At 50.7% G+C, this 9,756-nt stretch overlaps 1 protein-coding gene across 4 annotated transcripts in view; it reads right to left on the bottom strand.

Annotated features, from left to right (window-relative positions):
• Nucleotides 1–8,540, bottom strand: part of KLC4 (kinesin light chain 4) — a 26,460-nt gene extending 17,920 nt beyond the window's left edge. For all 4 annotated transcript variants that reach the window (XM_009273519.2, XM_009273518.2, XM_009273521.1 and 1 more), the window contains exon 1: nt 8,383–8,540. The gene's annotated coding sequence lies outside the window, so the exon portion shown is untranslated. The remainder of the gene's footprint in view (nt 1–8,382) is intronic.
• Nucleotides 8,541–9,756: the final 1,216 nt, after the last annotated feature.

A 9,756-nucleotide genomic window follows, 5' to 3' on the forward strand; every position in this document is an offset into this window, starting at 1 on the left:
TCTCAGGGCGGGCCACCCCAGCAGCCTCTTCACATTACTCAGCGACGGCAGGAAAGCCACCACCCGCCTCGCCATCAGCCACTCCGAGGCCAGCCTTCTGCAGGGCTGAAGGCAGCCAGCTGCGATGCCCTGTGCCAGGCAGCACCTGCCCAGCGGCACCGCCTTGCCGCCCGGAGCTGGCAGGAGGCACTGCAACCCGTGCACCCAGGGCCCTGCTGGCAGGAAGCTGGCAAACTGCCCCGCCACCATGCAGGAGGAGGTGGGGGAAGAGCTGCTAACAGATTTGTCTTTGTCCTCCTGCAGGACCCACCTCTGCATGGTTTGAGCTCTTTGTTCGGCAGCAGCCTTGTGCCTGGTTTACCGAGCAAGCAGAAATGCTGCCCCAGGTACAGGAACAGAAAGAGCAGAGCTCCTCTTCTTGGCAGGGCTCCTCTCCTCCCCAGCTGTGTGCTTTGCCCAGGGGGGCTCAGGGCGATCCCCCAGCTCAGCTACCACAATCCCTGCCCAGGAGTGGGCCCTGAGCAATAGTTTATCTATTTATATATAAATATACAAATAGTTTATATATTTATAAGCAAATAGTCCAGTTTCTTCCTCACTGCAGCACTGAAAGTGAAGATGGCGAACAGTGCTAGGGCAGTTGCTATAAGTACACACATCTCGTTACCCATTTCCTCCTCTTCAGCCTCACTCTTCCAGAAGTTCCTTGAGTTGTTTTATAGGCCTGAGCTCTCCTCTCAGCTCCTCTTTGGTTTCTGTTCCAGTGATGCACATCCATCCCTCACGAAGGGCAGCAAACTCTCGACACACAGCAGAGACCTTACTGAACCTCAGCAGGGCAGAAACACTTCATGTCTCTTGAAGACTGGGTTCCTGTTCATACCTTTCAGCAAGAGCCGAGTCCTCCCCCACCTACCCCAGAGTCACAACACTGACTTCACATTCACTTCATGATCCAGCATCAGCACCAACCCTGAGCCATACTTGACTGTGTCCTTCACTTTTGGGTATCTGCCGTGCTCCACATGCAGTTACCCTGTGCATTGTGCATTTTACACTGAAAAGTCTCACCTGGACTGTGGTATTTCCCAGTTTGCTTTAGAGAAGACCATATGATAAGAATGGCACGAAAAGCCTCATGAAGATCAAGACAGAGGGCATAGACTACTGTTTCAAAGAAAATAATAGGTCTGTTGAGAGTTGGCTGCCACTCATATCCTGTCTTCCAAACTGATTCTCCAGGAACTGGCAGCTAAGTATTCTGGTCCATAATTCCCCTGGTTATTCTTTTTCCCCACCTCTATAACACATCTGGGGGAGTGATTGAGTGCTAAAGCAACAAGGGAAGCCCTGCCTAAGGCAGACTTCTGCAGGTGAGCACAATTCAGGAAGAGATGTGCAATGATTCCCAGCTCCAGAGGAAGAGGCTGGCAGCCCAAAGGACGTTAGCGCTGCCACGTCTGGCAGAGCACTGTTGTCCTGCTCTGAAATGGGTCCAGACAGCCTCCCAGGAAGGCTCAACAGGCACTTACCTCCTTCCACAGAAGCCCAGGTAACAACTGCTAAAGGGTGAAACGGCGCCGTCACTGGTTTCGGTTAATAAGGAAACACAGCCCCAGACTCAGAAACAGGGAAATCAGGAAGTGGGAGTCCTCCGGAACATAGGCAATGCTTGGGACACAAGGAAATCCCCACGAGCAGCCTCACACCCAGCATACAACAAAACTAGAGCTCTGCCCTAAGGCTCACACAGCTGTGCAGCACAAGTGCCTCTTCATCTGTCCCTCTGTGTACTGGGTGAGCTGTGAAATGCTGACAGTTTTCATGGAAGCATTACTTATGTCCATACAGAGATCTTGCTGCCATCTTTAAAAAGTATAATACAAATGCATTGGGAAGAGGAACATGTTACAAATCATGATAAAAAGCCACCAGAGCTTGCACCTTGCTAGATAAAAGAGTCAGACAAGACCCAGATGCATAGAAAATCAGCCTCATTAATACCACTGTGCACAGAACTACTCCTCAACTGAGAAATTGCTGAGCTGTGTGTTAAACCACCAGTGCCTCTACTACAGCAACATTCTGTCTTTCTTCAGCCCTTCCAGCAGAAAAAGCTTTGAGCATTTTACAGTCCCCACGATCAACTTGTTTTTCGGAACTGTAAAGATTTCAGACTGAGAAGGGAAAATAATCAAAATGTCCTGACCCATAGCACATCATACTCATCCTACCCTGTAACTACATCCTCAGATCCTCAAGACATACCAATACAGGCTCCTCTTCTCTCACTGGCTGTGCAAGCACCTCTACACAACCCTGGTCTTTCTTCCCTAGGATGACATCCTAGAAGCACAGCTCTGCTAGGTACCAACATGCTTCCAGTGTTCAAGGGTGGACAGGGGATTGTCCAGGCTGGACACAGGGTACAAAACCAGACGACAGCACACAGGCTGTTCACTTCCAAGTACCAACAAGAAAACAAAGAGAAGACTGCAGAGAAGTCACCTAAATGCTGCTACCTCTTGCATAGCAAAGAAAACCAACAAACACTGGTGGTAGCTGACTTATTATCCCTCCAAAGTGACAATTCTTCCCTACAGAGCCTTATTTCTAGCTCTCCCTAGCGCTGACAGGTCTACACTCAGTGCCCAGCCCTCCAGAGAGGAAACATGCTCTATGGCAACCGACGCCAAGGTCAGGCAGGCTGAGGCTACTGTATAAGCACTCTTCCTACTCCCACGCATTCAGTAAAGGGCACTGAGTGTCCTTTATCCAGGCAGAAAACGCACTCAGAGGTTCCTGCAGAGAGGAGGGGAGACACCATCATTTGCCTTTGGCAGGGGGAGGTTCAGACTAGAATAGGAATAAAGAACGCTTTTCCAGCGAGTTCCTTGTGAGCTGGAGTGCCCAGCTCCTAGTTTATCCTGCTGCATTCCTCATGGCTCTGCAGGTGTCACGGCCCAGGTCTCCACCAGCACGTTTCTGCTCTAGTTGGCATGTCTTCCCTAATTACAATGAGCTGCTAGAATAGCCTGGCTTTCCGGCAACACCCATCTCATCTCCCCTCCCCTGCTCCCATTTGGAGGAGTGCTGCAGGAAGACAGGGAAGGAACATGCGTACACTGAGCTTTGTGGCAGTTGCAGCAATCAGCTGGGAATCCATCAGCTAGCACATCCTGCTAGGCAGAAACCTTCCTCCTGTATTCAAGGGCATAACCGGGAAATCACTGAGCATCAGCAATTTCAGCAGCCCACTTTTCTGCCTCTGAAAACTGCTCCCACATGCAAGAGCTTTAAGAGGAAAGAGCTAGAAGCTTCACTGCTTATATCTTAAACCCACAACAGCTGCCACAACAGAAACAAGGATGCCAGAGTAAATGGGTCCAAGTGAATCTTAAAGCTTAGATTATGATGCCTAATGCTAGAAGGCTACAGAGAAGAAAAAAAAAAAAGCATCAGGGAAATCAGGAGTCAACTACAATAGGACAGAGACTTCAGGTCTACACACGTCTCAACAAAGTCAGGTCACTTCACCGTCTCCCCACATGTCCCTGGACCAAGTATATGTGAAACACAGGGTACCGTCACAACTTGCACAAGTGATACTGTTAAGACAATAATTGCAGCTTCCTTCAAACCGCAGATGGCCTGCCAGCACTTTCTGTATAGAAGTGGGCACAGATTTTTAGCAGCAAACTCTTCTGTAGGAGAAGGTGATCTAGGGATACAGTAGCTGCAGAAAAACAGATAGATTCTGGAAAAAAGCTTCTTGTGGAAAAAAGTAAGTCTGACCCATAGCAAGAATGAGTGACCACATTTGGGAGACAGATAGCAATGGTAGCATTTAGAAATGGAAACGCAGGGCTTAAAGTCTTATTTTCACAATAATTATCCCAGTCTCATGCTGTGAGATTTGCTACCTGGAGAAACAGCAAGGTTATGTATTTGGGAAGCAAAACCACTTGATAAAAGCAGGGAGGGTTTTTTTTTTTCCTTTGGACCTCTGCCAGCTCATTACTGTTAAACAACAGAATAAAGGGTCTCTGGAAAGATTGGTTGACCTCCAATGAAGCTAGAAGCGAGATTGCCAATATACAGCTGAGTCTTCACTCCTAAGGGACACTGCAACAAAACCTAGACCTAATACCTTGGATGCTGAAAAATAAAAGCAGTAAAAAGCAAATAGAGTGCCAAGGTTGCAACCATCGCAGAGGGTGTGTCACAAACACAAGTTTTCTCCTTATTTTGATACCATAGTGTCAGAAAGCAAACAGAGGCTGTAGGAGACTACAGTCAGCTGCGCAGAGCCTCTGAGGCTTCCACTGCACCCCCAGGACATACTGACGCTGCCAGGAAACTTGCACACTGCCACACCACTGCTAGAAGAGCCACTGTGCTCAGGGTCACCACCCCAGGCCACCTGCAACAGAGCCACAGAAAAGGGATCAACTGGTGGTGCTGAGCTGCACATCCGATAGACACCATTTCCAGAGCTGCTCCAATAAGGGTAAAACAAGAAATACAATCAGCTCTGTATGGTGCTCAAGAACTTCACAGCTAGAGCAGCTGCACACACACATGTTAAGGCTTTAGAAACAAAGGCAAGAGATGGATGTTTTGCAAATGAAGGGACAGATGGGTGTGCAGTCAGTTTCAGAGTAATGTTAAGAACTGCAACGTGAGTAAGAGCCAGAAATTAGAGGGCAAATGCTGGACTCCTAAAAGTAAGAACTGGTGGAATAATTGCAGTATACGGCTCCATCCTGGGATATGTGCCTGCTGAGGTTCACGTGAGGCACAGAGCAGGAATGGTGCTCTGTGATGCTTGTTACCACTGCCAGAAATGCCGGGTACATCTCATGCTCCCTTAGAGCCACTAAGAACACACAAAGAGCAGATCAGTCAGGGGTCAGCACCCTGGGAGTTCATACCCAGCATATCTCTGAGCTGCAATCCCAAAGCCAAAAGATGTCACTCAAATTCCGGTGTGCATGAGATCCTCTGCCACCATTTGTCTCCGGCTTATGAGTTTCTCCACCCTTCTGCCAAAAAAGGGGGCACCTAGAGCCTCATCTTCTGCCTGAAGTTCTTTCCCAACCTCAGCCTCCAGCCTGGACCTTTCTTGCACTGCAGACAGTCTAGAGAGTCAAACCAAGACACAGATGACTTCAAGTACCATAGAGAGACTGTTGTGTTACAACTTCCTCCCTAATAAAAGAGTCTGGCTGTTGTATTACTTGGAAGGGATGCCTAGAGGTCTCTGGTCCATCCCCTCACTCAAAGCAGGTATCTGATCAGGCATCTGTGTCTTGTCAAGGGTTGAGTATCTCCCAAAATGGAGATCTCACAAGCTCTTCAGACCCCCGTCCCATGGCTTAACCATCCTCATGTGGGAGGGGAAAAAAAAAAAAAAAAAAAAAAAGAAAAAAATCCCCATCTGAATTCCTTAGATAAACTCCTTACCACATTTGCCTTTTCTGAACACCACTTCAAGACAAAGGGGCCAGGCACCACAGCACTAGAAACTAACCCTAGGCCCAGAGGAAGGGAATGCATTACATGCCTTCTTTCAGCAGGGTCCTATGGGGACAGGGTCTCTCTGTCCCAGAGCAAGAGAGGCAATGCAATCCACCTCCAGCAGCAGAGCAGGGAGTGGAGGCAAGAAGCTGTCTCACCCGCATTCTCCCATGACCAAAACACAGGACTTTCCTCAGCATCCAGGCACCCCCTTCACATGGTTTTAAAGCCAATCTCCAAGGCCAGAAAGGCTTCACCCAACGAGCTTCCCCAAGCTTTACAGTCATGTGTAACTCAGTACAAGTTGACTGTGCTGTTGGAAACAGCCCAGCCCTCCCTATCCCCTGAACAGGGATCAAGGCCAGGATTGCTTCTTTCAGCAGCAGCTGACACATGCCACCTCTAGCTCAGTGTGAAGCTCCAGGGGTTTTTCTAGGTACCGGAAGGCCTGCGTTGGGAAAGTCTGTGCTAACCAGCAGGCTGCAAGAGCCCCAGGGGCTTTTAACTAGGACTAAGGAACTAGATTTGCAGCTAAAGTGGAAGGGCTCTCCCGCAAGGAGATAGGAGGTTCCCTTCATGCTCTTTCCCTTCAGCACTAAACACTCCTCTCTGTCCCAGAAGCTTCAGCTCCCCACCACCTACAATCTCTAACAGAAAACACACCGCAGCATAACCTTCCTAAAACCTAGGGCAAGGCAATGGTAAGCTGGCTTTACAGGGACTTAGCCACAGTGACTTAGGTTCACATCACTACAGAAAGGACCTGGGAGCTTCCTATCCCCCTCCTGCTTTCCAGCCCACAGCTGGAAAGGGCAAGTCAAAAGCTACTAGGGTTTGTTCTGATTGACCAGAGCAAACAATTCCTCTGTTACCAAAGCATGATCCAATTCCAATAAGCACATGTGCTCTGAGGAAGCCAGAGGAGATGGTCTGGTTGGCTTTGTATCAGATCACTTATTCCTTTCAAGACTGAAAGGTCTTACTTCTTCCATTCCCTAGTGATCAAAGAATACAGACATTGGAGGCAACAAGGGTTAAAAAAACCCAACCAACCAAGAAAAAAAGAAACCAAAACAGCACTGACATGTGCCATTAGCAGAAAGCCATTTTACTCCCTATTGCAGTTCATGCTATTTACAACCCCAGCTAGCCAGGGAAACGTGCACCTTTCAGCAGGCCATTGGAAACAGACCAGCAGTCTTCACCACCCCCACCAGCAAGCTTGTGCTAGCACCTCCAGATCAGCTGATAAGACCTTGTTTTTAAACTCTTGCTCATGTCTGCAGCAGCTCACCAAATCCATTCTGCATCTGCTGTGCCTGGGACTACAGTGGAACACCATTAAAACCTGTTTCCAGGCTAGTGGAGACAAAAGCTAAGCAGCTGGAAAGAAGCCAGGTCAAGCATCGCTTCCTAGCTTCAGAATCTGATTGGGAGTCTCACTCTATAGAAGACAGAGTGAGAGCCATTACCTTGCCCTGACAGCATGAAGTGGTATTAAAGCAGGCAGAATAATTCCCAGGAACCAGTGCCTCTACAGGCATCTGTCTAATGTGAGGGCTATGCACTGGATGTGCCTCAGGAGTATAGGAGATGGCCAGGACGCAGCTGGGACGAGCAAGTGCCCTCGAGCCAGTCTGTGTACCCTGAAGGGCTCTGGAGTGCCCACACTCCCTCCACGGTGTACCTGGGGCAGCTGCAAAGATCAGCTGACTGCAGGCTGCAAGACTGAGCTATTATTTCCAGAAACAAATGGGTCTTGTAAATCGTAACAAGGCAGCCAAATTCACAAAGACAAAGCTCTACCTGCATAATAAGCAAAGGATCTGTTTTACCTCTGGCTCCCTAGACCAGCTGGAGTTCTTTGAGGAGCTACATGGCTCTTTCCTAGCAAATCAAGCCTTTATCCAGCTACTCTGCCAAGGTCAAAATCCTGCCACATGTCCTTTGTGCCCCTAGAGCCATTTTGGTATTTGGGGTTAAATGCTGTTGTTCCTACCTGGACATTCCTCCAAAACAGCAGATGAGAGAACACACGCTTCCTTCTCCTTCTGCCAATTACAGCCAAGCTCAGCCATGTTTATTTACCCTGTGTCTGAGCTGGCCAGATCTTTGACCCGATGTGTGCTGAACACCACCCTCCTTCCCCTCACACAGAGGCGGGGGCGGGTGCTTTCCATGTCTCCAAGGCGGCATGGGAGACAGGAGACCAAGGGCACTAGCGGAGACTCTAGCATGGAGCCGCAAGAGAGTGCCAGATGCCAGCTATGCAAGACACGGGGAAGCCTGCAGTTGCTGGTAATGTGCTGCTGCCTCCCACCATTGTGCAAATTTCTCCCGGCTGCCTGGCCAGAGCATTCTGCTGCAACGCCATCCCCCAGCCTTCAGACACCTCCTCCCAGCTGCATCCTCTCCCTCCCAGAAGCTTACCAGCAATTGCTCCCCCTTGCCCCCCCACCTTTGGTAGGGTGCACCTCCTCTTCGGAAGAGCTTAGTAAGCAGTTTATTAATGGGAAGGTTTAGGGGGAAACAAGGCTCTGAAAGTTTGAGAGCCTTTGCCGTATGCTAGGAGCTGACTCCGTCATTGCTTCTCTGGCTTTGTCTGGCAGCAGGAGGCACGCCCGCTGCGTATCCTTGGGACAAGCAAGCCAGAGAAACCCCTTCATCCCTCCTCAGTATCACCACAGAGAAATTCTGTGCCCACCTGGCTAACTGTAAGCTTCCCAAGGAGAAAAGTTTTCATCAGCTCTGCCCGAAATTGCACTTCAAAGTGGTCCTTTGTTACAGAACGGCTGGGCACCCTGCCCGTCTCAGTCACCAGATAGGAATCCTCCCCCACCCCGCACCACAGAGGAGCGGTACCTGGCTGCCTGCAGCAGCTTGTCCAGCGTTGGCACTCCCGGAGGCCCCAGTGCCGCGGAGAAGCGCAGGCCGCAGCAATGCACGGCTCCCACAGCGCCTGCCGCGCTGCCCTCCGGTTCTAGCAGAAGTGCAGGCACCAGGCGCTCGGCAGCCAACCACACTGCAGCAGGGGGAGGGGAGGAGATGCAGCCAGCCTTCAGAAACAGGACAGTCAGACGCTCTCCTGGGAGCGCAGAAAGTGCCACGCACACCAAGCTCAGGGCTCCCTCCTCGGGGACCAACGGGAGCACCAAGGAGCAGAGCAGAGCCCCCAAGCTGCTGCCACCACACACTGCCCAAGGGGGTCTACCCACCATCGGGCTCCTGCTCAGACGGCCAAAGTCACCCCTGCCCTACACCCAGCTAGATCTGCTCCATCCTATACTCGATCTTGTGGCAAAAGGTTTTACGTCCTGTTTGGTATCACCCTCACCTATGTCCCCACTGCTGACTCCATCCCAGGCCCTAAAGCCAAGCAGGTGGAGCTGCAGAGAACCCTCCAGCTATGCGATCGCTATTGCTGTGCCCACAGAAATGGCCAGATACAGGACAAGATCGCTGGGAGTCCTACTGTGTCAGCACTGCGCAGTGCAGAGCTGGGCCAGGCACTGCCTGGAAGCATTTGTTCGATCTCTAGATGCTTTACGCAGAGAGAGGACAAACGCCACAGCATCACATCCAACACAGCCAGTGGATTGTTGCTACAACCGTCCCATCCACGGTAACACACAACCTTCACGGTGCTCTCTACAGTGTTTCGTGAGCCTCTGGAGGCATGCTGTCCCCAACTACCTATATCTGCCCAAGCCAGTGCTTCATCGGGATTCCTGTCTCTCCCCACAGGTTCCCCCAGAGGGGAAAGGGCTTCAGGCGTCCCAGGAGGGAGCCCAGCCACATTGACACGCAGGGTCTCTCTTGCCTCATCTCACAACACACACTTCTTCGCTAAAGCATCTTACCGTTCTCCCTTCCCTAGTTCTGGAGGGCAAACCTGGCTGGCTATGGGGTACACACGGCTACAGCACGGTTAAAAAAAAAATTCACGTGCGTTACATAGCAGGAGTGCAAACACATATTATTTATCTTACACTGAAAGCCATTCCTGGCAGTGAACACAAAGCCTAATTATAGAGCAGTGAATCCCGCAGCCTGTGCGCACAGCGCTCTGGAAACAGCCATGACTGGGACTTCAGGCTGTCCCACCGTTGTCATAAACACACGCCTCCCGCGGGGGCTCCCGGCCTCTGCCAGCCGTCCCTGCATGGCAGGCAAGAGCACAGGCAGCAAGGCAGCTGGTCCTGCCTGCAGGGAGGCTAAGAGCACCGGAGCCCGGGG

Source organism: Aptenodytes forsteri, unplaced genomic scaffold (assembly GCF_000699145.1).
Source record: "Aptenodytes forsteri isolate BGI_AS27 unplaced genomic scaffold, ASM69914v1 Scaffold1071, whole genome shotgun sequence".
Taxonomy (NCBI): domain Eukaryota; kingdom Metazoa; phylum Chordata; class Aves; order Sphenisciformes; family Spheniscidae; genus Aptenodytes; species Aptenodytes forsteri.